This window comes from Protopterus annectens, chromosome 6.part0 (assembly GCF_019279795.1).
Source record: "Protopterus annectens isolate FY-2018-M chromosome 6.part0, PAN1.0, whole genome shotgun sequence".
NCBI classification, from domain to species: domain Eukaryota; kingdom Metazoa; phylum Chordata; order Ceratodontiformes; family Protopteridae; genus Protopterus; species Protopterus annectens.
The window spans coordinates 1,597,947,204-1,597,972,325 of NC_056737.1; the positions used below are offsets into that span (position 1 = coordinate 1,597,947,204).

Consider the following 25,122-nt stretch of genomic DNA (forward strand, 5'->3'; position numbering starts at 1 on the left):
GTCTGTATAGCCCACTACTTCCCTGATATCTTCATAGCTACAAAACTTTGTTAAAGCCATTTACCAAAGATACAGAAGTACTCCCATCAGGTTATAATATACTCAGACTAGATAGAACCAGCAAAAAGGCAGGTGGAGTAGCTGTTTTCTACAGAAATGTTTTGAATCTCTACACTGTCTAGGATACTATGCCACTTTCAGGAACACTGAACTTCTCAAATGACTCCTCAAACTGCATACTCACAAATCTGTAGCCATCATAGGTCTGTATATTCCACCTGCTAACAATATTCCCATCCTGGAAGAGATCCTGTCCTGGATCTTGGTCAGCTTAAGATTAGAAACCATCTTGCTAGGAGATGTTATCATACACTGGTAAAAGATAATCTCAGAAAACCTAATAAATTCAATTCAGTTATATGTCTTCTCTCAGTTGATCAAGACTTCAGCTAGAATTAACCAGGCCACATCTAAACATCCATTCTAGATTGGATTCTAATAGCTACCGTACATAATGAGACACCCCAAACAGCCCCACAGGGTTCATCACCAGTAGCAGTCAGAAACCATAGTAATTTCAGTAATGATACTTTTACTTCCAACCTTCCCCAGATCATCTGGGCTTCATTTAAAACTCTTCACCTTGGTGAAGCGTTAGGCACATTTATCACACTATTTCTAAATATCCTAGCAGAGCAAGCACCCTGAAGAACTAAAAAGGTTAAAAACAACCCAGTCCCTTTATTAACTAAAAAAACATTGCAGCTCATGCAACTTGGAAATAAAGCCGTGAAGTCGTGGCTACAAACCAAGTCCCAAACATCCCTACAACAACATAGGCAGCAAAGGAACCATAGCAAACAATGCATACAACAAGAAAAAAGATCTTAGTATAGCAACACCCAAAATTCAATTCATCATCAAACAATGTAAAAAAATTGGGGAAATCAAGAAGTACATTGCCATATCCTGAAAAATCAACTCATACTAGCCCATCCCCACCTAATACCATCCAAAATATTGCTTCACAGTATATCTCACATTTTATAAATACAGTAACCTCCCTCCTACAAAACAAAACTTCTATAAATCCAGCCATCCCACTGCAATTAGTGAAGTCACAACAGACCTTCACACTCACTGCAATGTCAACACCTGCATTTAAAAAATACCCACGTACCTTTAAGGCAACAACCACTACCCTTGACCAACTTCCTCTGAGTATCTCAGATTTGCTGCAGATAGCCTTGCATATCCTGTCTCGATTCTAATAAATTGCTATATCCAAAAAAAGTATGTCCCCAAATCATGAGAAAAAAGTCCTATATAATTCCCATAAAGGCAGCGCATAAACTGAACACATAAATGACAGACCAGTTGAAATTCTCTCACCCTCATCCAAAATCTTGGAAAGATGTATTCTTGTATATTACTTCTCATAACCTCCTCTCTCTTCCTGACAGTATGGTTTCAGACCTAGTGACACTACAACCACTACCATTCTAAGGTTCATGTGTATAATAAATCATAACAGAAATTTAGGCCTTCTAATCTCAGCCCTATTTCTGGATCTGTCCAAGGCATTCGGCACAGTTATCAAATATTCCTAACGAAATTCTCTTCCTGTGGGCTATCACCCTCCTCACTAAACTGGTTAAGATGATTTCTCTTCTTTCCTTCCAGTATCCATTAGAGTCCCACAAGGCTCCATCCTAGGACTTGCTTATCAATGGCCTAAGCACAGTAGTCAGAGGCCACCATGCTACACTATGCCAATAACTCCACTCTAATACGCCCTGCTAGGGCAGTACTCATGTTCCAAATACTCACCAGAAATCCTTCTCTTCCATAAAAACTTGGCTTGACAGCTCACAACGCCTCTTGAATCCAAAAAAAAAAAAAAAAAAAAAAAGTAAATAGATAGACTACTACTGCTTACCTCCAACATTGTCTTTTCCCCAAAAAGCTACCTTTAATATACTGTCATCTAACAAAACCACTGTAGAACTGGTATCCCACACCAAACTGCTATCTGTGATTACAGGCAACCACCTGAAATGTGATGTCCACTTTCAGCAAGCCATAACGAAGACACTCCAAAAGCTAAACTGCCTCTATAGAGTAAAACACCACATTAGTGATTCTGATAGACAAAACATAGATACTTCTTTTCTACTCCTCTCCTATCCTAACCAATTTCAACTTCTATCAGCCAAACTAAAACAATGCTAAAGTAAAGTAGCCAAAGTTGCAACCAACCAACAATATAGATAACCGCACTACCTGTTTGTGAAATAACTAAACTGGCTGAAACTCAATAATTCTCTGTTGTACTCACAGTAAATTACAACCTTCAAAACTACTGCACAACCCTGAAAAATTCCAATGTCTTCAATGCATCATTCAGTGTTACACTACTAAATGACCTGTGTGTTCCGATGACAAATCATTACTGTCCATAATTGAACGTTACAGTAATGCAGGGTAACCCATGTTTTCGCTGCATTGCTAATAGCTGGACTTTCATCCCACTCCACTTAAGAGCAGTCTGAAACCTGAAAGACTTTAAATGCCAGCTGAAGCAACACCTGATAGCTCTGCACCTGCAACACCCCTGACTGAACTGATACTGGTATAGCTATATGAATTTGTGCCATAACTCTCTGCTGTCAAACTTTAATGTACTATTATCACACCTTTACCCTAATCTATAATCTCATCATCGTTGTCTTCCTTGTGCCTCCTCCCCTCTTTCTTTTCTTTGGGCTGCTCTCATTCTTTAATGTAAAAAAAATATTCATATACAACCCCATATAACTGTTACTTTAATCAACACTGTAAATGATATAACTGATGATGTTATGTGATCCTATCTCGCCTACATTCTGTACTGATGGGTTCGGAGCCGATCCTCGGCTCCGACTCGGCACGCTATGCTATAGAGAGAAGTCTCTCATTGGCTGAGCTATTCTATATCCCAGGATGCACCACCGCTACTTCCCCAGATCTCATTTGCCGCTTACAAGCTAGGAGGTGGTCTCGAACTTGGCTGAGCTAAGTGCTGTTTTTTTCTGAGAGTTTTCTGTCAGAAATTTCCTAAATCTTTATCCAAAAGCTGTTTTAACAGCTATTGTTGTGTATACGTGTGTTTTTGAGAGAATTTTGTGGTAAAATTTTGTGTGAGACAGGGAAAGGTTTCCGTTTAAATTAGAGGGGCCTTCCCCTCGTTCTTAGTGAGTCTTCTTGTTGTTTCAGAGGTCAAGTACCTGTTTTAGAGGGTTCTTGGCCCTCTTTTTTTTTTTGGTGTTTGTCATACGTTAAGTTTGTTGGGCTTTCGCTCTTGTTTTAAAAAAAAAAAAAAAAAAAAAAAGTTTCTTTATTGTTGTGTAGCCATACTTGGTGTTTTTTCTCTGACATATATTTTGGCAAAGTGTTTACAATTATGTCTAAGGAGCATAGACCCTCCGGATTTCAAAAATGCACGAGATGCAACTATAAAATGTCCATCACGGATGATCACTCCTTATACGTTTACTGCTTAGGCGCCAAACACCTTCAGGAGTCCTGCAGCGTGTGTCACGCCTTTTCCTCTCGGGTCCTCCAAGACAGGAAGAATAAATTGATCTTAAAAGGGCTTATCAAACCCTCCTTCGAGGAGGCCTTATCTTCCTCTTCCTCTCCAGCTAAGAAAAAAGAAATCATCGGCTCCGACCAGCCCGTCGGAACCGACCACTAAGAAATCTAGGTAGGCTTCCCCATCGGCTTCACGGACTTCGGAGTCGAGGGCGGAACGGTCTGCCTCGATGCCTCCAGCCGCGACTCCTCTGGTTTCGGAGCCGATGGCTGGGGCTTGAGAGGTCACCTTCATCGGCTCCACTGATTTTGGAGCCGATGAGGGTTGCCGGCTCAGACACTTCCCCTTCGGCGCCGAAGCCCTCTTCGGCACCGAGGGAAATTGCTATGGAATCTCCCTCGGCACCGATATTGGTCGAGTCCATTCAGAGCCGGTCCCCCAGTCCTTCGGAGCCGATGGAGAAGTCAGCTCAGACCCGATCGGTCTCCTCCCGATCTTTCAAGATGTCGGATTCGGACATCGACAGGGTGCTCCAAAGACTTTTCCAGTCTCCTGTTTTCCAGAAATTAGTTTCGGCTCCAGCCCATTCGGCTTCGGAGCCGATGGCCCACCCTGTAGTTCTGGTTCCTCCTCCAACAGCCTCGGCACCGTTGGAGCCGGTGCTGGTGGAGCCGTTGGAGGTTTTCGGGTCAGCTCCGACCCTTACTCCAACTCCGGCTTTCGGGTCGGAGTTCGGTACACGGACCTCCTCGGTCTGCCCCGGGGGTGACGCTTCGGGACCGATGTTTTCGGTTCCGAGCCTTCCTCTCGGTGCGTCGGCTGTGGGGGTGCCGTCTACTGTTGTGGCCCCGGGGGTTGGACCTTCCCAGGACTCTGGTGGTCCGGCCTTCAGGGCCATGAGGAGTGCTTTGGCCAAATCTTCTTTGGCTACCTCCACGGTCTCACCGGTACCTTTCCTACACACGGAGACTGGGTCTTTTGTAGTCCCCCTGTCGCTAGACAGCGGAGCCCCGGGGCCTGAGGTCACCCCCAGTGGGGTTTTCCCCCCTCCTGGAGGTCCCTCTGAAGCTTCTTCGGAGGAACCCCCAATTAAAAGACTGTGCAAGAGGAAGCACGTCGACTCCCCCGATGAGTCTCTCACGTTGGACACCGATCTTGATGATGCGGAGCGGTCCCCTAAGTTGTTCTCGGAGGATGTCTCCTTTGCAGACATCTTGGAAGCCCTCAAACAACGAGGCGGCTGGCATTCCAAACCCCCTTCCGCTGACGAGTCGGTGTTCCTCAAGGCCTTCGGGGATCAGCCCTCCACCTCCTGGGTGTCTCCGCCCTTTGACGAGCTCCTAGATTTGATCTGTCGAAGGGCGTGGGAGCATCCAGACTCTGTGGAACCGGTGCCGGCTCGCCCAAATTAATTCTTATCAGCACCCCCAGAGAAGGAGTTTCTGACCAAAGGTGTGGCTGTAGATGCCCTGGTGGTGGCATCTGCTACCCAGCTAGATGTAGCAGAGGCTTCGACGTCCGTCCATCCTCCTAATAAGGAGTCTAGGAGCATGGACCGGTACGGGAAGCGCACCCTCAGTTCAGCGGCCTTTACCTTAAGGTCCCTGAACTATTTGACGCACTTCACTAGACTTCAGAGGGATCTGATCAAGGAGCTTTCAGATACCCTCTTGGGTAACCTACCTGAGCAGCTGGCCCAGACAGTCGGCTCTCAGTTGGCTACACTGTCATCGATATTAAACTCGTCCATGAGGCTCATTTCATATGCAGACAAGGGGGCGAGTAGAGTGGCGGGTACGGGTGTTGCTCTACGGAGGCAAGCCTGGCTCCACCTGTGTCATTTTGCGGAAGCCTTTAAGTCTTCCTTTGCCGACGCTCCCTTTGATGGGTCCTCTTTGTTTGGACCCAAGGTAAAGGACACATTGACCCGCTGTGAGCAAGAAGGTAAGACTCTGACTGCCATAGGGGCACGATTTTCCACTCCCTTTCGGCCTTACCCCAAGGCTAAACGAGGAGGGAAAATGTGGTTCCGTAAATCCCAGAAGTCTTATCCCTCACAGCAGGACGATCCCCCTTCTAGAGGCAGAGGAGGGGGAAATTTTTCTGGAAGACGCCGTCCCAGAGGCGGCAGAGGCCCCCGCAACACTGGAAACCACGAGTCCTTTCGTGGCTCTTCAGCCTTCCACAATCCCTGAAGGATTGCCCGACTGTGCAGCTCCGGAGCCAGTCGGGGGTCGTTTTTCGAGGCACCTAAAAGCCTGGGAAGGTGTCACTCAGGACCGATGGGTGCTTCGAATCATTGCCGGAGGTTACTCCATCCCTTTTTCACACCCCCCACCGCCGTCCAAGAAAATCCCAGACCCGCCACCCAGTCAACGGGAAATTGCAGCCTTAGAAATCTCAAAGCTGCTTCAAAAAGGAGTCATCCAACCGGTCCCCGCAGACCAGATCGGATTAGGGACTTACTCAAGATTCTTTTTGGTGCCAAAAAAGACCGGGAACTTGAGGCCCATTTTGGATCTCAGCATCCTAAATCGTTCAGTCAAAAAGTCCAAGTTCCGAATGGTCACCTTACAATCCATTCTCCCACTGCTGGAGAAAGGTGTTTGGATGTGCTCCATAGATCTCAAGGATGCCTATTATCACATCCTGATAGATCAGGCGTCCAGGAGACATTTGCGCTTCAGCCTGGGAGACAGTCATTTTCAGTTCCGTGCACTGCCCTTTGGTCTCACCACAGCCCCCAGGGTGTTCACCAAATGTTTGGCGGTCGTGACTGCTCACCTGAGGAGTCTAGGATTCCAGGTGTTTCCATATCTGGACGACTGGCTCCTAACTGCCACCTCCAGGCGTCTACTATTGCAGAACCTACAAGCCTCCGTATCACTAGGCACTTCCCTTGGAATCACCTTCAATTGGCCAAAGTGTGTGTTGCTGCCATCTCAGTAACATAAGATTAATCGGAGTAGAGATAGACTCAAACCAAATGTGGGTCTATCTTCCTACAGAAAGGATACAGACTATACAGGCTCAAGTCCGAGCATTACTTCTCAGATCCAAAGCTCCAGCCAGGATGGTCCTGCAGCTATTAGGCTCTATGTCGGCCACTGTTCTCCTAGTCCCCTTAGCAAGATTGCATATGAGAATTCTCCAGTGGCTCCTATCGACACAGTGGTCCTTTCAGGATCTCTCTCTGTCACCTCATACGGATCACGGAAACCTGCAAACGGGACCTTTGCTGGTGGCTGGTGTCCTCCAATCTGGATCAGGGACGACCCTTTGTTCCACCTCCTCCTATGGCCACAATGACGACGGACACCTCCCAGACGGGGGGGGGGTGGGCATTACCTGGGCAGGTCAGTCCAAGGCAATTGGCATTCCGATGAGAGTCTCCTTCATATCAACATTCTAGAAATGAGGGGCGGTGTTTTTGTCTCTACAAACCCTCCACGATTACCTCCCTCAGGGCGTAATTGCCATTCACTCCAACAACATTAGTCTGGTATCTGAACAAGCAGGGAGGGACCAGATCCTACCCCCTTTGCAGAGAGGCCATGAGAGTTTGGGAATGGGCAGTGGCGACCAGACATTTTCTGGTAGCGACTCATATCCCTGGGAAATCCAGCGTGATAGCTGACAGACTAAGCAGAACTATTCTCTCTCCTCACGAGTGGTCTCTGAACGATGCAGTGGCAACTCAGATCTTCATCAGGTGGGGAACTCCTTGTTGCGACCTTTTCGCAACCCCGCTGAACGCGAAGTGCAGAAAGTTCTTCTGTCTCACTCCAGCTCCGGGGGAGAGTCCTATGGACGCATTAGCCCACCCTTGGCCCACTGGCTTGCTATACGCCTTCCCTCCAGTTCCCCTCCTTCCCAGAGTGATCCAAAAGGCGTCTCACTTGGGGAGCAAAATGATTTTAGTTGCCCCTTACTGGCCTCGTCAGGTATGGTTCCCCTATCTTCGGAAATATGCACTGGACGGTCCATGGTTCCTGGATCAGATCCCAGACCTATTAATTCATCAGTCGGGACAACTCCATCAGTCCCTTCACACTTTGAAGTTAACAGCTTGGCTCCTCCTCTTCCGACTATAGTCAGGAATCATACTCTAGACCCGGAAGTCATACGTATCTTATCCTTGGCCCACAAGTCTGCCACTAAGAAATTGTATACTAGCAAATGGAAGAGATTTGCTATTTGGGCTCAACTCCGGGGTCTAGATCCCATCACTGTTCCGGTGTCAGAAGTCCTGAAGTTTCTAACTTCCCTATTCAATCAAGGTTCTTCTCTCTACCATCAAGGTCCACCTGGCAGCTATTTCCAATTTTCATGAATCTATAAACCCACCTTTAATGAACAACAGATTGTGTAAAACCTTCATGAAAGGTGCTACGCTTTTACGACCTCCGATTTCTCATCCTGCTCCTCCGTGGGATCTCGATGTGGTATTACGTGCCTTAACCTCCTCCCCCTTCGAACCGGCAGCAACCTGTGATTTGAAACTTCTTTCTTGGAAAACTGCCTTTCTGGTCGCGATTACGTCTGCCAGAAGGGTTTCAGAGCTTCAAGCTCTATCTATCAAACCACCGTACCTGGTTTTTCACAAAGATAGAGTATCCCTCAGGCCTAACCCATCTTTTGTCCCTAAAGTTTGTTCCAGTTTTTGCCTGCAACAGTCATTAGAACTTCCAGTTTTCTTCCCAAAGTACTCAAACAAAGCGGAATACATCTTCCACACATTGGATGTTCACAGGCAATTGTGCTTTTATTTAGACAGGACCCAACAAACACGGAAAACAGATCAATTGTTTGTGTCCTTTTCGGATAATAAATTGGGCAAAGCCATCACAAAGGTCACTATTGCCAAATGGATCAGGGACTGTATTAGTCAGGCTTATTCCTCTTCTAATAAAGAGCTTACAACCTCTGTCAAAGCTCACTCTACAAGAGCTATGGCTACTTCAATAGCATTCCATTCTAAGCTTGCCATTAGTGACATTTGTGCTGCGGCTACGTGGTCTTCCCCGCACACCTTCATTTCCCACTACAAATTGGATGTGGCATCTCGGGGGCGAGCTTCATTTGGTTCCACAGTTCTCAGGAGTGTTTTCCAGTGAGCCACCCAGGAATCAGGTGCTAGGGACGCTGTCCCATCAGTACAGAATGTAGGCGAGATAGGATCACATAACATCTTTTAGTTATGTACTTACCATAACTTTAGATGTTTGGGATCCATCTACACATTCTAATAACCCACCCTCCTTTCCCCTGCCTTGGAGATCAGAAGAGATCGGATGGTCCGAGTACTATTGTTTCATCTTGAAACATCTGGCAATGTTATATAAACAGTTATGTGTGTATGCATGAGTGCAGACAAACAAGATCTGGGGAAGTAGCGGTGGTGCATCCTGGGATATAGAATAGCTCAGCCAATGAGAGACTTCGCTCTATAGCATAGCGTGCCGAGTCGGAGCCGAGGATCGGCTCCGAACCCATCAGTACAGAATGTAGGCGAGATGGATCTCAAACATCTAAAGTTATGGTAAGTACATAACTAAAAGTTAAAGATGTATGAATAACCAAAATTTTCCTCTTGAATGAAATTGACTAAATGATGAAACAATGCAAATGATGTTCATGATGTCTGTGTCTTGGAGCTGTTCACCCCAGGCCACCACTTAAAAAAGGGCACTGCTCAATCAGACAATCCCAGTAAACAAATGCCAGTCAATCAGTAAGTAAATAAAAAGCAAATTACATGAGACCTGGTAAGATACCTTGTGGTTTCTTAAACAGAATCAAAGGAAACTTTACTCCTAACAGTCAAACAAAATGTCAGCACATGGACATGTCCCTGACCTATGCCAGCAGACTGTAGTGATACAAGCTCATTAAGGGTGGAGATAGGTCAAGTCAAACCCAGACAGTTTTAGATCTATTAGTCTAACCAGTGTTCTATGTAAAGTCATGCAGGGAATCACAGTGGAGTTTATCCAAAATGGCATAGAGGACCTAATTCTGTCAGATATGGAACAGTATGAGGGTGTTAAGGTCTGGTCTTGCCTTTTGAATCTCATGGAGTTATTTGAAGAAGGAGCAGCATAACTTAATGAAGGGCTGACAGTGCATACTGCTTATATTAAGCTTGCTAAGATGGTTGATGTCTTTCTGTGTAAGGGAATCCCTGAACATTTTGAAGTATTAATTGTCAGTCTGTGTGTAATTCAGTAGATAGAAACACTGGTTACATGACAGAACACAAACTACAGTTCTGGTTACCCATCTGTCTTGAAGGGAGTTACTAGGGGTGTCTCACAAGGCCCTGTACTGGAGCTTGCTTCATGTACAGTTCTTACACAGAGAAGTGGAATTGAGTTGTGGATAACCAGCTATGCCAGTGATTGCAAATGTGGTAACAGGTACTTCATTAAATCTGCAAGACTTCTAAAAGATGGTCTACAAAAAATATACATGTTACAGTAGCAATGGCCTTACCTGTAATATCAATAAATGTATCATCATGAGACTTAACAAAAAGGACATATTCATTACAAAATAATTGTTCAAATCATAAAGAATGACATCATCATCTAGAGATCTTGGTAGAGTGCAGTTTTAGAAAGCGATTTAAACTACCCCTGTGTATATATATGCCAAGGCCTGAAAAGTATGTTTCATAATTGTGCCACTTCATACCTCACTAACCCAACCCATTATTGAAGTCACTACAACATTTTGAACCACCAAACATGACACCTAAAGCAACTTGAAGTTGAGTAGTAGCTCTGTACTAGAATCAGGAGACTAGGAAACTTGAATTGTTCAGAAAAGGTTTGGAATATTCCTTTCTTATTTGTTATATAGAGGCTTTATTGTCTGGTACATAAAGCAGAATCTGTTCCTGTTTTCTTTGAAAGTTTGTGCTAGAAATTCACAGCTGAAGGCCATGACAATGGATTGAGGAACCCTAGATATATATATATATATATATATATATATATATATATATATATATATATTTATATATTTATATTTATATATATGTGGGTGTGCGTCTGTATTTATTTATTTATCTGATGCCCTTCCACATCACTGTTGCAGTATTCTTTGCAATAGGGATCCCTTGCCGAGGGTAGCCAGATATCCAGCCAGTATACCAAACCCTTTAGGTTATAATAGGGATGCTGTACGTCACACGTATGCCCCCTGTGCATGGTGTAGGGCATAAAGGTAACATACAGACATACCATCCTCAGAACTTCTTTGCCACCAGTCCAAACACCATCTTTGATTGTCGGTCTGAACGCTCATTCGTTTGCTGGTTACCAAGCCATTTTCAGATAAGTTCCTCATTTTCTTTCTTCTTATCTGCTTTTATTTTATGGTTTCTAGTTTCATGTCATCTGGAAAGGGGAAATGTCAGTGTGCGAAACAGATTCCCCATAAGGATCTTCATGACTAGTGTTTGTTTTTTTTAGGTGCTTCTCACAACCATACATCTTGTCCCATTTTTCATGCATTTGTTCCAAAAACCTTGCATACTCTTTGGTCTTCTTTTGCAGTCTACTTAGGGAATCAGCATCTTAAATTGTGGGCTAAGGGTGCTATGGAGGAATCTTCCCAGCCCAAGGGTCAACTGTCCGTGAAGAATAAGGCCAAGAAAGCTCGGCTGGATTCTTCAGCTGTACTACCTCCACCGGATGTCTCTCTTGAGGTTGGTGAAAGTCTGGTGGATTGCACGGTTTCTCAGTCTGATTCCTCTGCTGCTGCTGTTTCATAGGCCGGCATGTATTCTGTTTCTCGCACATCCCTGAAGGCCTTGCACACATCCACTTTGGATGTTCAGGGGAACCATGGGTGATTATTTAGAAAGGCCTAGGGGTGTTCCTCAAATCTTGGTCAGAGAAGAGACTCTTATTACACTTATAGAGTGTCATCAGGGGTCTAAGCCACCTAAGATCTTTAGGGCTGATGTCCCCTTGAAAAAGAAGCAGAAAACTAAGCACCTTTCTCCTTCTGCTAAAGACCCTCAACATGAATAGCAATGTTTCACACAAGGTTTGTTTAATGCCCTTATGGCCTTGAAGTCTGCTCAGGCTGGTATCCGTTCCTGCAACCCCTTGGTCTTCTACCACTCTTAAGAGGCCTAGGGAGCAGTTTTTTTCAGTTTAGGATGGGATTCTGAAGAAGAATCCTTGATGTATTCTTTCCAGGTTCCCTTTCCTTTGTATTATGGCTTTGAGGAGTAGGAATCTATTAGTCCTTATTCGTCTTTTGAAGAGATTTGTTTTGGTGATAAGATTTCCCATATGGTGGAGTTTCTTTAAGTTGGATGGTGCTTAGATCTCTGATGTCCAGCAAAGTTGTTATGCACTCCTTCAAATGGAATCTCCAAAGCCCTCTGCTGTCCCTCCTGTTCTTGCTGCCTTATTGGATGCCTTTTCAGCATCCTCTCAGTCTCCTGGCTCCCTGCCTCTTGCTCCTAAAATAAGATGCTTGAGGAGTGCAAGTTCCTTTATAAGTGTCCCTCTGTTGGAACCTTCTGCTGTTTCTGATAAGCCATCTAAGTTTTTGCCTTATACAAAGCTGCTTTCATGTGACAAGGACAGCAGAACTATGGAGAGGTTGGATAAAAAAGTGTTTTATCTGCTACCTTGGCCTTTAGAGCTGTAAACTACCAGACTCACATGACTAGGTATATTTTAGCTCTTCTGTCTCAGGCCTGTTAGCTTATTCCAGATCTTCCTGACTCTGAGGAGAAGACTTCAGCTCTTTCTTTACTGGGATCATCTTCTCAGGTTGCTCACTATTCTGTTAAATGCAGCTATGATGTAGCTAATACCTTATCTAGAACTACTGCTTTTGGTTCTGTGTTGAGGAGGTATTCTTGGCTTCACTGCCAGTCTTTGCCTGATGATGTTAAGTCTAAGCAGATGAATGCTGCTCTGGATAATAAACATCTTTTTGATGGTGCTGCTGCTGAGCTGTTTAAGTCCCTTCAAGAAAAGGGTAAGGCTTTACAGGATTTGAAACATAGGTTGTTTCCCTTGTTCCCAAGTTTCAAAGGAATTACCCTAATAAATCTGCCTTTGTCTGCAGACAGTCTCTCCTTCCCCCCCAAAGGTAAGAAGGGTGGTAGAAGGTCTCCTCCTGCCAGGACTACTCATTCCTTCAGCTCAGAAGCCTCCTTTCAGACAAGCCAGGTGTTGCCTTGACTATCTTGCCCCTGTCTTCTCAGTCATGTTTTTCTCTTTCTTTGTCTTTCACTGTCCCTTCCAGTTTGGTTAAAGTTTACTCAAAATTCTTGGGTTCTATCCATAATTCATCAGTGGTATTTTATGATTTTGAAATCTCTTCCTTCCTTTTTGGGCATTTCTTAGCCTCCTCAGGAACAGCTGCCCCTTTTTTCCAGAGGTGCTTCGGAGTCCGTTGTCTCAAGGAGCAATTCAAGAAGTTCCAGCTTCTCAAAAGGGGAAGGGATTTTTCTCTAAAATGTTTCTGGTCCCCAGGAAAGAAGGCATCTGGAGGCCCATTCTGGATCTCTCTCAGCTTAATACCTTTTTGAAGGTTGCTTCCTTACGGATGCTATTCCTTCAAAACTTGTTTCCTGTTCCTCAGGCCTTTCTAGTTAGGCATTCTTGAGATCCAGGGAAACTATCTCCATATCCTTATTCATTCCCTTTTCAGAAAGTCTTTGTGTTTCTCTGTTGCTTCCTTACATTTTCAGTTCTCTGCTATGCCCTTTGGCCTCTCTACTATTCCAAGGGTCTTCACCAAATTCCTCACTCTGGTGATTGCTTTTTGCAGATTGAGGGGAATCCAGATCTTTCCTTACCTAGATGACCTGCTCATTCAGGCCTCTTCTCCAGAGAGGTGGTCTCGGCCAAGTGAGTTTCATTGAAATGTAAGTTCAGTGATTCAACGTAGACCCATACTTTAATAATCGACATGTCAATTCCTTCACTGCCAAGGGAAATTATGCAACCAGGAGCTAACTTGTCCTAAGGCTTTACACTTTAAATAGAAACAGTCTGGTTTAAAACAGACTGTTAGTGTCTGTTAATCTGTGCATCTGCATAAACTGTTGCATATAAAACAGTTTCACACAGCTTTAAAACTCTTTGGTGATCTTAACTTCAGGACCCTTAATCCACCACCACTACCACAAAATGAACATTTGTTGGCAGGCAATGTTCAGTAACTGGGTGTAACCAGACATTTGTTATAGACTGAAGGTTTTTATTGCTATCCCTCACTCACCTAATATTTTAAAATGCATGCACTTAAAGGTACACATTGTTTTCAGTTGTTGTCAGATACATCAACAAAACTTGATTTTGGATAAATTTTTCTATCTGTAAGCACTGTTTCTGCATATCTGAGTTACAAACAATAGTTTAGACAGCTCTGTGTGCCTAGAGAGATGCTCTGGAAAGGAGCTGTAGACATTTGACTCTGCTGAGTATACTTGTCTACAGCCTTGGCTGTAGTTCCCAGATTGTACTTGGAAAAGCTGAGCAGCATGCATGCTTACCTGCTATGTGCCTGTCTCTGCAGGTTTGCGAGCTGATCTCTGCTTGCAGGTGTATATTTGTCCTGAAAACCAGCATTCCAGGAGCAATGCACCTCGACAATTATATGCAACACGTATAGGATGAGGGCCTTTTGAGATCTGTTATCCTGAGGGATCAGCATCCTCTCCACTACTTCTCACAAAAGCCTGTTAGGAAGCAGATCTTTTAAAAATGTTTTCTCAAAAACTAGGGATACGTAGATTTAAGAAATACTGATGTCTTTAATGCAGACCCATGCCCCCCTACAGTAATTTGCAACAGTTTAAGAAACTTTTTTTTCTCATAACAGCAAGCAGTTAGTTGAATTGTGTGTCTGCTCCTGGCTCCTAAATACAAGCCAGTGAGGTACAAAACTAAGAGGGCAGGTGTAGAGTCTTAGCTGTGTCACGAACTTCTAGTTGACGAATTGCCTAGGAGGAAGGGATTGCTGTCACATAAAGTCCAACCCTCACAGTTTTCACTCTTAACATATTAAGGCTCACAGACAGCCCGCATAAAGGTCATTAGAGGGATGAATGCCTGAACATGCCTACATCTTTCCCCATTTGATCACCTGTCCCTGACTTATGGGGGGGGGGATCCTGAAAGGAACAAATGCTGCAGCAAACTTAGATCTCCCCTTCTGTCTTCTCATTCCTAGATTAGGCGCATACCTCTCAACTGCTTAGCACAAGAAATCTGAGCAAAGACTAACACGATGGGGGCAAAGGCCGAAAAACAGGGACAGAATTTAAATCCATCCATCCTCAACTCATTTTCTCTCAATTTTGCACATAGGGTCAGAATGTCACTTCAACAGGGACAATCATCTAGAGCTCAGATGGGACAGAATTTAAGTATTGCTCTTATAAACTTAGAAAGCTGATAGAATAGCAGGATTTATGTTAGTATGCATTTTTTATGAAGGCTATGAAGTCTGGAACTCATATGTCATTATTTAGTGACTTCAGTCCTCTGTGATTTGCCAGAAAATCACAAATTTTATTAGAAACAGACCAAAATTATGAAGCTAAATCTCAAGAATTGAGAGGTATATTACACACAGACACACACACACATGCATGCCTTCTCTTATTGGTTGATAATGTCAGTGACTGCATTATTTTTGGTTAATATTCTCAAAAAATAGATATGAATGGATGCAGAATGGGCCAGGGACTTAACATTTTATGTTACAGTTCTGTTGTGTGAAATAGATAATGAATAGATGGATAGATAGAGAAGGGGAGGAGATACACACACAGTTTGGTTTCTTTTTGTTTGTTTAGCACTGTATAATGTGCTGTTAGAACAATGGCATAACCTGAAATGTTAATGTAAACTCCCTCTTAAGAATAGTTTATCATTAGTAAAGTACTGATGTTTAAAATAGTACAGTATTCTTAATACAATTGTCAGTTATTCTTTTAGATTGTGTAGTTTGACTATCCCTGTAATGGACTGCACAAAAACCAAAAGATGAAGCATCTACATGTCAAGTGCCAGGATAATGGGGGCACTGAGGCTGCAGTTTTCTATAGAAAATCACTGTAGGTACGATTTCGGAGTGACTGTTGGCAGTGATTTTTTTTTGTTTTCGGATATTTCTCCCTGCTTTGTGTATATGCGGCCATGGACTAGGGTAGGCTACGTACCACTGTAGGGTGGGGGCTTACCTCCCATAGAGAATGCAGGGGGCTTAGTCCCTAAAAAACACTTATAGTTGCATATTTTACTCTTTCTTCAGTTATTAGAAAGAGCCCTTAAATACTTACTTGTATTGGCAGTGCTGGTACTAATTGATACCGTTAAAGATGACCTGTAGGTGTATCAACACACAGCATCACAAAACATCTGACTTGAAATTTGTTGATGAACAGGGGAAAGGAGGGTAGTTGGAAAAATAAATTTAACTTAACTGAAGGCAAGGGCCCAGGGTAGAGGCCAGAGGCTTAAACTTCATATGACAGTTTTAAGACATTACTGCCCCTTTCCCAGCAGACCTAGGCTCACTTAAATTTAATTTATTTGTTTTATATGTGGCTGAATGCACATTGCTGAATAACACACCCTGTCTTCTCTGACTACAGAGAAAAAGCAGCTCAGACCAGACTTGTATTTCTGTAGGCTGTAGAACATACCATTCAGCAGTCATTGCCAAAAGGTTGAACTCTGTTTCTCAAGCCTTTTTAATAGTGCGCCAATGCACAATACTTCCAGATGAAGCTAAGTTCCACAGTTGATAAAGTACTGGCACCTTCCTTTCCCCATCTCCCCAACAGATTATAACTTCCTGCTATAGCAATTTGTTTTTCAAGTTTGCCAAAATGGAGATTGTCCAGCAAGAAATTTCCCTTACCATTCTGCTGTTTCTGTACTGAGTACAGCTCAAGAGTTTCACACCTCTATCAGATGCAGATTGCTGCCTTCTCAGCAAATGCTAACAAGCTAAAGCTTCTCTTCTCAGAAAGCTATGTAGTTTCAGATGCTGCTTTTAACAAATTTGTCAGGCCATTAACTGGAAACTGGGACCAGATACAGAAGCCCCAGACATAATTCGGTTTGACATATGTTAAAGAAGTAATAACCTCCTGCCCAGCAGATTACAGATACTGTACAATTTGTTTTAAATCTTTAGAATTTAATATTACCCAGCAAGAATGCTTCCATATGTTCTATTTGTCTGTAGCTCATTCCCAGTGGTATAAGGACATTTTGAGCTATTTCTGTCCCTTCCCTTGCCAGGTCATTTAAGCCATCCAGCTCCTTCTCACATGAATATAATTCTGCAGTCATAATGATTCTGTCCTCTCTGTTGTATGACATTAGCCTGGCACTTAATATACGTATACCCTATTCCCCTTGGTTCTACCTTCCTAATAATACTGTATTTCATCAGTAGTCTTTTTTTTTCTCATGTGAGGTTTGGTACTGCTTTCCTGAAATCCTCCCCTCTGGAGGATAACAGGTATCCTCAAGTCTCCAATGTTGACGTTTTAATCGAGGAACCAACCCTATTCTGTTCCATTGTCTGTTCTAGTTGTTATTAAACAGATAGGTGATGTTGATCCTGAGCCCTTTTCAGCCATGATGTGGGCCAAAAGGCACATAAAATGGTATAATTATACAGTCATGCTAGAAGAAAAACTGAGAAAAGTGTTAGAAAAATGTAAGGAAGCATAATACATACATGAATGACAAAAAAATTGTGTTTAACACAACATAAATCGAAGGCATGACATAGAGCATTTAACAATATTCGTATTTAATACTGCAGCTGTAATGTCGTTCCTCATATGTTTGTATAGTGCTTTAGGACAGTTGGTGTTCACTTTTGACTCTGTAATACTGACAAATGCATCCAGCAGTCAGCTGGTCTGTTATATTTTTTTAACATAAATATATTTGTTTGTGATAGTAACAAGATAGGTGATTCCAGATTAATGGAGCAGCCTTCCCAATTTTTATTTGCACTTTGTTAACCAGCTTAGTCCTTCTAGGCCATTGGCCTCTCTCTTCAGGGAAGACCTGAGGTGGTATTCATACTAACTACAGGAAATTTGGCCAGGATACAGAGGAACTTCCTCTACTCATCGTTGTTGCAGTTGGGACCCATTTTGCATGAACACTTCCTGTTTCCATTCCAGGTGCAGAGTTAGACTGGAGAAACAAGAAGGCAGATGGAGAAGGAGAAAGTGATAATGAAGTGGTGAGAAAAATGGAGAAGAAAGCCAATATTGAGACCGAAGAATGTATGCAGGATTCTGAGATGTTTCAAAGACATCTGTCTGATGGAGATGAGTCGGCAAATGACGGATATATAATTACAACCCTCCAGTTGGGAGGATTGTAGGATGATTTACTTAAATGGTGATGCAGAGTGAGCCAGAAAATGAAGGAGGCATTTCCTGTGGGAATATTATGGAGAAAATACAAAAGGAGGATGCAGAGATAATCCTGAAGAATAGCAGTGAGATGGAAAAGAAAACATACACAGAGAAAGTAAAAGAAGGCAAAATGGAAGTGGCAGAAAAAAAGATGCAGAAGAAAATGAAAAACAGAAGTATGTGTTAAGGATTCAAACTAACAAAGACAAATGGGCAGATATAAAGTGTGGGGCAATCTAATAGCTCCTTTGTGTGTAAAAGCACATGAGATAAGAACCTTTATTCTTATTAACAGAGGCATTTTGTAACATTATATTTGATACTGTTTTTTCAATTGAAAATTTTCTTCAAGAATATGAAAAAAGAGAGACTATAACCTATAGAAAGAAAAAAGACAGACTGTAATCCATAGAATTTTTGTGATAAAAGCATTTAACAGGGAAACAAAAAAGAAAATTCATGTACAGTTTTGAACAGAAATAGAAAGAGAGACTTTGAAAGGACATTTGAAAACTTTATGTAAAGAAGTACTGAACATTACAAAAGTTCATGATAAAATGGATAATGGGAACAACCCAAAATATTTTTTTGTGGAAAAGTACATTTGATAAGTAACTGTGATACAAGAAACAGTTAAATTTGTGGGGAAATAAGGCATGATGCAAAAATAAAAATCTGAATAGAAATGTTATAAGTGTAACAAAATTGGACATTTACAGATGGATTGTAAAAATGAAAATAAAAATAAGGAAAAAGAAAAGGAAAGAGAAGCAAATAAAAAAAATTTGGAAGCAGTAGACAAAGAAAAATTAGATGAGAAAAAATAATTATAAAGATGCCGTAGAAGAAGTCTGTGAAATAAGTTGTTGTGTCTTTCGGCTTTTCCCGGTTAGGGGTCGAGAACTCCGGTCCGCTAATGATTGGCAGTAGATTTTTACATGCCGAGTTGCCGGCCCTGATGCACAACCTTCTATGAACATACACCCATTCACGCTTGTCTCCACACAGAAGACGCTCTAGCTGAGAATCGAACAGGACGTCTTACTGTGAGGCGACAACGCTACAGCAGCACCACCACCGCTGTGAAATAAGTGATGATGTAAATTGGGAGATAGTAAAAGAAAAAAAGAATTCTACTGGTAAATGGTAAAATAAGAACATTTAAAGGGATAAGTACAAAACAAAGGAAATGGATGAAGAAGAATGTACATGCAATGGTTAAGGTGTTTGACTCACAGGCACAAGGTACAGTGTTTTATTCTCACTTTTGGGAGGGAAATTGGCTAGGGTTAGAATGGCCCATTAAGGCAGGTAGCCTAGAAAATAGCTATGAACATATGAAGCCATGAATCTAAGGAAAAGGGAAAATTATGAGAATTTGAGTGCTTTCTGTAAATGTGAATAATAATAATAATATAGTAAGATAAATAAGGACTTTGGAGTGGTGTAATACACAAGATGTAAATGTAATTATATTAGACACAAGATATTTATCTAATGAAGAAAGTTTACAGACAGAAACTATGAGGAGGAAAGATAATCTGGAATTTGGGAAATGAGAGGTGTTCTGGAACAGCCATATTCTGTAGAAATGCAACAGACATATTTGATGTAACTTTAGCAAAAATGGGAAGATTAACCACTGTGAATTTAAAATGGAACTAACTGTAACGGAAGGAGAAGCTTATTTCATCAGATTTGAGATTGTGTAGTGATAAGTATGAATATTATAATAACAGGAGACTAACTGTGATGTAATAGGCAAGTGTAAAAAGAAAAGAGCTGATATAAGAAAAATGTTAGAATTTGTAAGATGTAGCAAGTTAAAACTTTGGGACAAAAATTCATGGACTTACAAAAGGGGTTAGAACTGAAATAGATTATTTTATAATATCAGAAGGTTTAGTTATAGGAGAAGGGGAGGTAGTCGAAACAGGATTTCTTGATCATCTTACAATATGGCTAGAGATGAAAGAAAACAAAGAATGTATAAAAATAGGCAAAGAAATAAAAAGGATAAGTGAGAAAGCATGGAAGGAAGATGGAAAGAGATTAGTAATACATTTATGGAAAGGTCATAATAACCAAGAACATTTTATAAAAATTGGTCTGCATGGTGGATGATATTTAAGGAAAAATATAAACATGTTTTTTTACAGTGTCAGTGTGATATGAAAAAAAATAGAGAAAGAAAAATGTAAAAAGAACATACAATGATTCATTTGAAGATTTAGACAATAATGATAGAAAGTACTTTGACAATAAAAAAGAATTATATGAAAGATATCAAGAAAATGCAATAATTTTTACATAAGCAAAGATATTTTTACAAGGAAAAAGAGAAGTTAAGTACTGGGTTACTTAAGCAGGTTACTAAAGGAAGATGATAATGTAATGTGAAAAATAAAATAAAAATGTTAAGGAGACATACAAAGGACTCATGAAAAGCTTATGAATAGTGTAGTACAATTTGTGTAAGAAATGTTTAAAGAAAAAAGAAGGTAGTGAAAAACATGTAAAGTAAAAAAGTTAACAGAAAAAGAGAATAAGGAGTTGGAAAAATAGATTTATTTGTATGAGCTGGATAAAGCATCAGGACAAGTAAATATATATTTGCTGCATAGCCAGATGGAATAGGTTATGAAATATAAAAAAAAAATGTAAAGGATTGCAAAAAAAAATGTTTTAAAAATTTTGAATGAATGGTTAAATAAAGGTTTTATGTATAAAGCATTATGTAGTGGAATACATAAATTCATATGGAAAAGGGAAGATAGAAGACAATTAAAAAAGCTGGAAACCTATAGTATTGAATAATAATGATTATAAGATCTTTATGAAAATAGTACAAAAGGAATTTAAAACAAAAATGGCAAATATCATGGAAGAAAATATATAGTATAAAGAAGAACGTTTTTCAGCACTTATTAATGATAGAGACATTGTGGATGATGATATTAGAGAAAATCATGATAGGAGACCTTAATGGTGTATTTGATACAACTAGATGTGAAATCTTATGGAGAATAATGAAAGAATGTAGTTTCCATGAGAAAGTTAAGAAATTATATATGTCAACATGTAGTAGTAATAAAAGAATACTTGTTAATGGCTGGTTAAGCCAAGAGATGCATATGAAGATTAGTGTAAGACAGGGATTCCCAATTAGTTGCATACTTTTTGCATTAGTTATAAATGTGATAGTATGTGAAGTAAATTACAAAATTAAGGTATATAACACCTGAACGTTTAATAATGCCAGTTCTATTAACTTATGCAAATGACATAATTCCAAAAAAAATTGGATAAAAGAAGTAATTTGCAGAAATTAGTTTCTAGAGGTACTAGAGATGCCTTTAAATACAGAGAAAAGTAAAGGTTTAGTTGATGTAGTAAATATAAGGGGTATATATTTTACAATAAATTAATTTTCTGTGTTCAGTTTATTCTGGGAATGAAGATGCAAGTAGAATTCAGTGGGGAGAAAACAATACATGAAATAAAACTGGTCTGTTCTGGAGAACATATAAATTGTCATTCAGGGGAAAAAAATGTTTATTTGATAAATTCAGTCATCATCATCATCTTTCGGCTGTTCCCGTTAGGGGTCGCCACAACGGATCACCTTTTTCCATTTCTTCCTGTCCTCTGCGTTTTGCTCTGTCACACCAGCCACATGCATGTCCTCTCTCACCACATCCATAAACCTTATCTTAGGCCTTCCTCTTTTCCTGTTACATGGTAGCTCCATCCTTAGCATCTTTTTCCCAATATACTCAGCATCCCTCCTCAGCACATGTCCAAACCAACGTAATCTTGCCTCTCTGGCTTAGTCTCCAAACCTTCCAACCTGGGCTGACCCTCTAATATACTTATTCCTAATCCTGTCCACCCTCGTCACACCCAGTGCAAATCTTAACATCTTTAACTCTGCCACATCCAGCTCAAACTCCTGCCTTTTTGTCAATGCCACTGTCTCCAACCCATATAACATAGCTGGTCTCACTACCCTCTTGTAAACCTTCCCTTTCACTCTTACAGGTACTCATCTGTCACAAATGACTCTTGACACTTTTCTCCACCCACTCCATCTTGCCTGTACTCTCTTCTTCACCTCTCTTCCACACTGACCGTTACTCTGAACTATTGACCCCAAGTATTTAAACTCATCCACCTTCGCTACCTCTACTCCTTGCATCCTCACCATTCCTCTATCCACCCTCTCATTCACACACATATATTCTCTCTTAGTCCTGCTGACCTTCATTCCTCTTCTCTCTAGAGCATATCTCCATTTCTCCAGGGTCTCCTCCACCTGTTCCCTACTCTCACTACAGATCACAATGTCATCTGCAAACATCATAGTCCATGGGGACTCCTGTCTGATCTCGCCTGTCAGCCTGTCCATCACCATTGCAAATAAGAAAGGGCTCAGAGCTGATCCTTGATGTAACCCCACCTCCACCTTAAACGCATCCGTCACTCCCACCGCAGACCTCACCGCTGTCACAATACCCTCGTACATATCCTGTACCACTCTTACATACTTCTCTGACACTCCTGACTTCCTCATACAATACCACAACTCCTCTCTAGGCACCCTGTCATATGCTTTCTCTAAGCCTACAAAAACACAATGCAACTCCTTTTGACATTTTCTGTACTTCTCTATCAACACTCTCAGAGCAAACATTGCATCTGTAGTGCTCTTTCCTGGCATGAAACCATACTGCTGTTTTGATAAATTCAGTACTGATGGGAAAAAGAGCATACTTAGTAAGTATATTTATGTTAACAACGGTATTTGAAAAGGAATTGTTGCAGATAAGTTTTTTTTTTCTTTTATTTGGGGTTCTAGATTATACCTAGAAAAAAGAGGAGTGTTTTGTGTGTGAATAAAGAGGAAGAAGGTTTAGGGTTAAGTAATACAGTGGTATATGTTGCTGCTTTAAATTTGTACATGGTGTTAAACTGAATAAATAAAAACTATTAGAGATTATTAGTAAAAATGTATAATATAAGTATGATAAATTTTGGGTTTTGGTAAAAGAGTGAAAGGTAAAGAGCATGTATAATTGGGGGAGAAATTTACCAAGAAAAAATATTTGTGGAAAATGCTATGCGCTAGCTCAGCCGGAGAGAAACTAAAACCCTTGGTGACTGGTAAATCAGCAAAGCCACCCTCATTCAAGAACCTGAAGCCCAAAGATCTCCCCGTCACTTGGAGATCAAACAAATGCGTATGGATGACTGGTGCCCTATTTGAGGAGTGGGTAAGGGGTATCGACAGAGAAATGAAGAAGAAATTGTTTGTTCTACTGACAGTAGACAACTGTCCTGGCCACCCGCAAGTGAATCATCTCACAACTTGACACTGAAATTTCTGCCTCCAAACACTACCTTAGAAATCCAATCTTGTGACCAAGGCATCATTAAAACATTTAAAAAGGACTACTGAGCCCATCTCCTGCAGTGGGTCATTACTAAAACACAGACCTGTGGTCTGCCTGTGGAAGTAACTTCACCCGCTGCATCAGTTAACACTCTGGATGCTGTCCTCTGGATCAGTTCTGCTTGGAATAAAGTTCATCTAAAAACTATACAGAAGTGTTTCAATAAAGTTGGATTTGTCACAACCCAAGAGCACAATGTTTTGACCTCTTCAGACAATCCATCTCCTATAGCAAAATTTGAAGGAGTAGATTTTGAAGGTTTTGTTGCAGTGGATGATGAGGTGGCAACCTGTAATGAACCTGACCCAGAAGCAGTTTTCCAAGCGATTTTGACCGAAGTACATACCAGAGTAAAAGTGCATGAAGCAGCTGATAAAGTGGAAGAAGCAAGTGAGGATGACACAGAAATTGCAGAGACTCCAAAAGAAGAGGATGGTAGTCAACTGATAATGCAGTTGGTTATTTGCTGTGGAAAAATGCCCAGGTATGCTGAGTGGTGTAGCCAGTGTTGAGAGTGCCTTCTCCACTTACCTTTGTAATAAGAATAAGCAACAAACCAAGACTGACTCTTTTTTCAGAAAGAATGATTAAACCATGAAAAAACAATAAATTTATTGATTTTGTATGATACTGTATGTATGATTTTACTGTGTTTTGATTATGTATAATTTTGGTATGATATTCTCTAATAAAAGCTATACACGAAAGTAAAATATATGTATGTATCAGTACAGTAGGCCTAGTTCCTTATGTTGACCACCTCTGTATGTTGACCAGTTTGTTACAGTCCCTTGGTTGGTCAACTTACAGATGTTCTACTGTACATACAGTAAAATAGGAAATCAGTAATTTAAGTACATTGTTTACAAGTTCTCGCAACCTTTGTTTTGTACCTCATAACATCACAAGAAATTCTTATACAAATACCAGTATGGCATCTGCTCTGCATGTCATGTGGGAACATTTTGTTTTTCGGCAGTAAATGACAAAAATGAAGTACAGTCTAAAAGTGCTTCTGGCTCTGTTGCTCTTTTCCTGTGTACAGAATTCTGTTTAATTTGCTGTCTTGCTACTAGACTTCGTTGAGTTTTAGTTCTCTTCACTTTTATGTACTATGCCAGTCTGCCTTAGTTGGCATTTGCTTTTTGTATCCGGGCTACTTCTCCGAGGCTTGCAAGCTAATTTGTGGGTTGATGTGACATGATATTTATACAAATGATAGTAACTTGATCAGGACATTAAAAAAATGTACAATACTCTCTTATTTAAATTGTTTCTGTAGTTTGAACTGATAGCGTCTGATGTTTTTATTGATTTTGGATTTGGTCATTCTAAAAGTTGTTTTTAATGGGCGATTATTTTAAATAAAGCTATCCCTACTGTTTTCATTCATTACCATACGGTCTTTAACATTCTGACAAGCTATCACTAACTCCGGTAGGTGGACCATCACTTTTGTCTTATCTGAAGACTGGCATGTTTAGGAGTGTAGCACCCTGTAATGCTGCAGCACATTGTGACTAATGGAACACTAGTTTAGGGACTTTATATCTGGAGAAAGACCCCACTTCCCTCCAATTTCCCATTAAAGGCTAGTGTTCCACCTGCTGAGCCTCTGGTGCTGCTTCATAATACTTCTGCCATTTCCTGTTTTC

General features: G+C 41.1%; 1 protein-coding gene across 2 annotated transcripts in view; it reads left to right on the forward strand.

Annotated features, from left to right (window-relative positions):
- The window catches only part of USP40 (ubiquitin specific peptidase 40), a 3,368,940-nt gene that overhangs the window by 2,544,394 nt on the left and 799,424 nt on the right, over positions 1-25,122 (forward strand). The window lies entirely within an intron of this gene.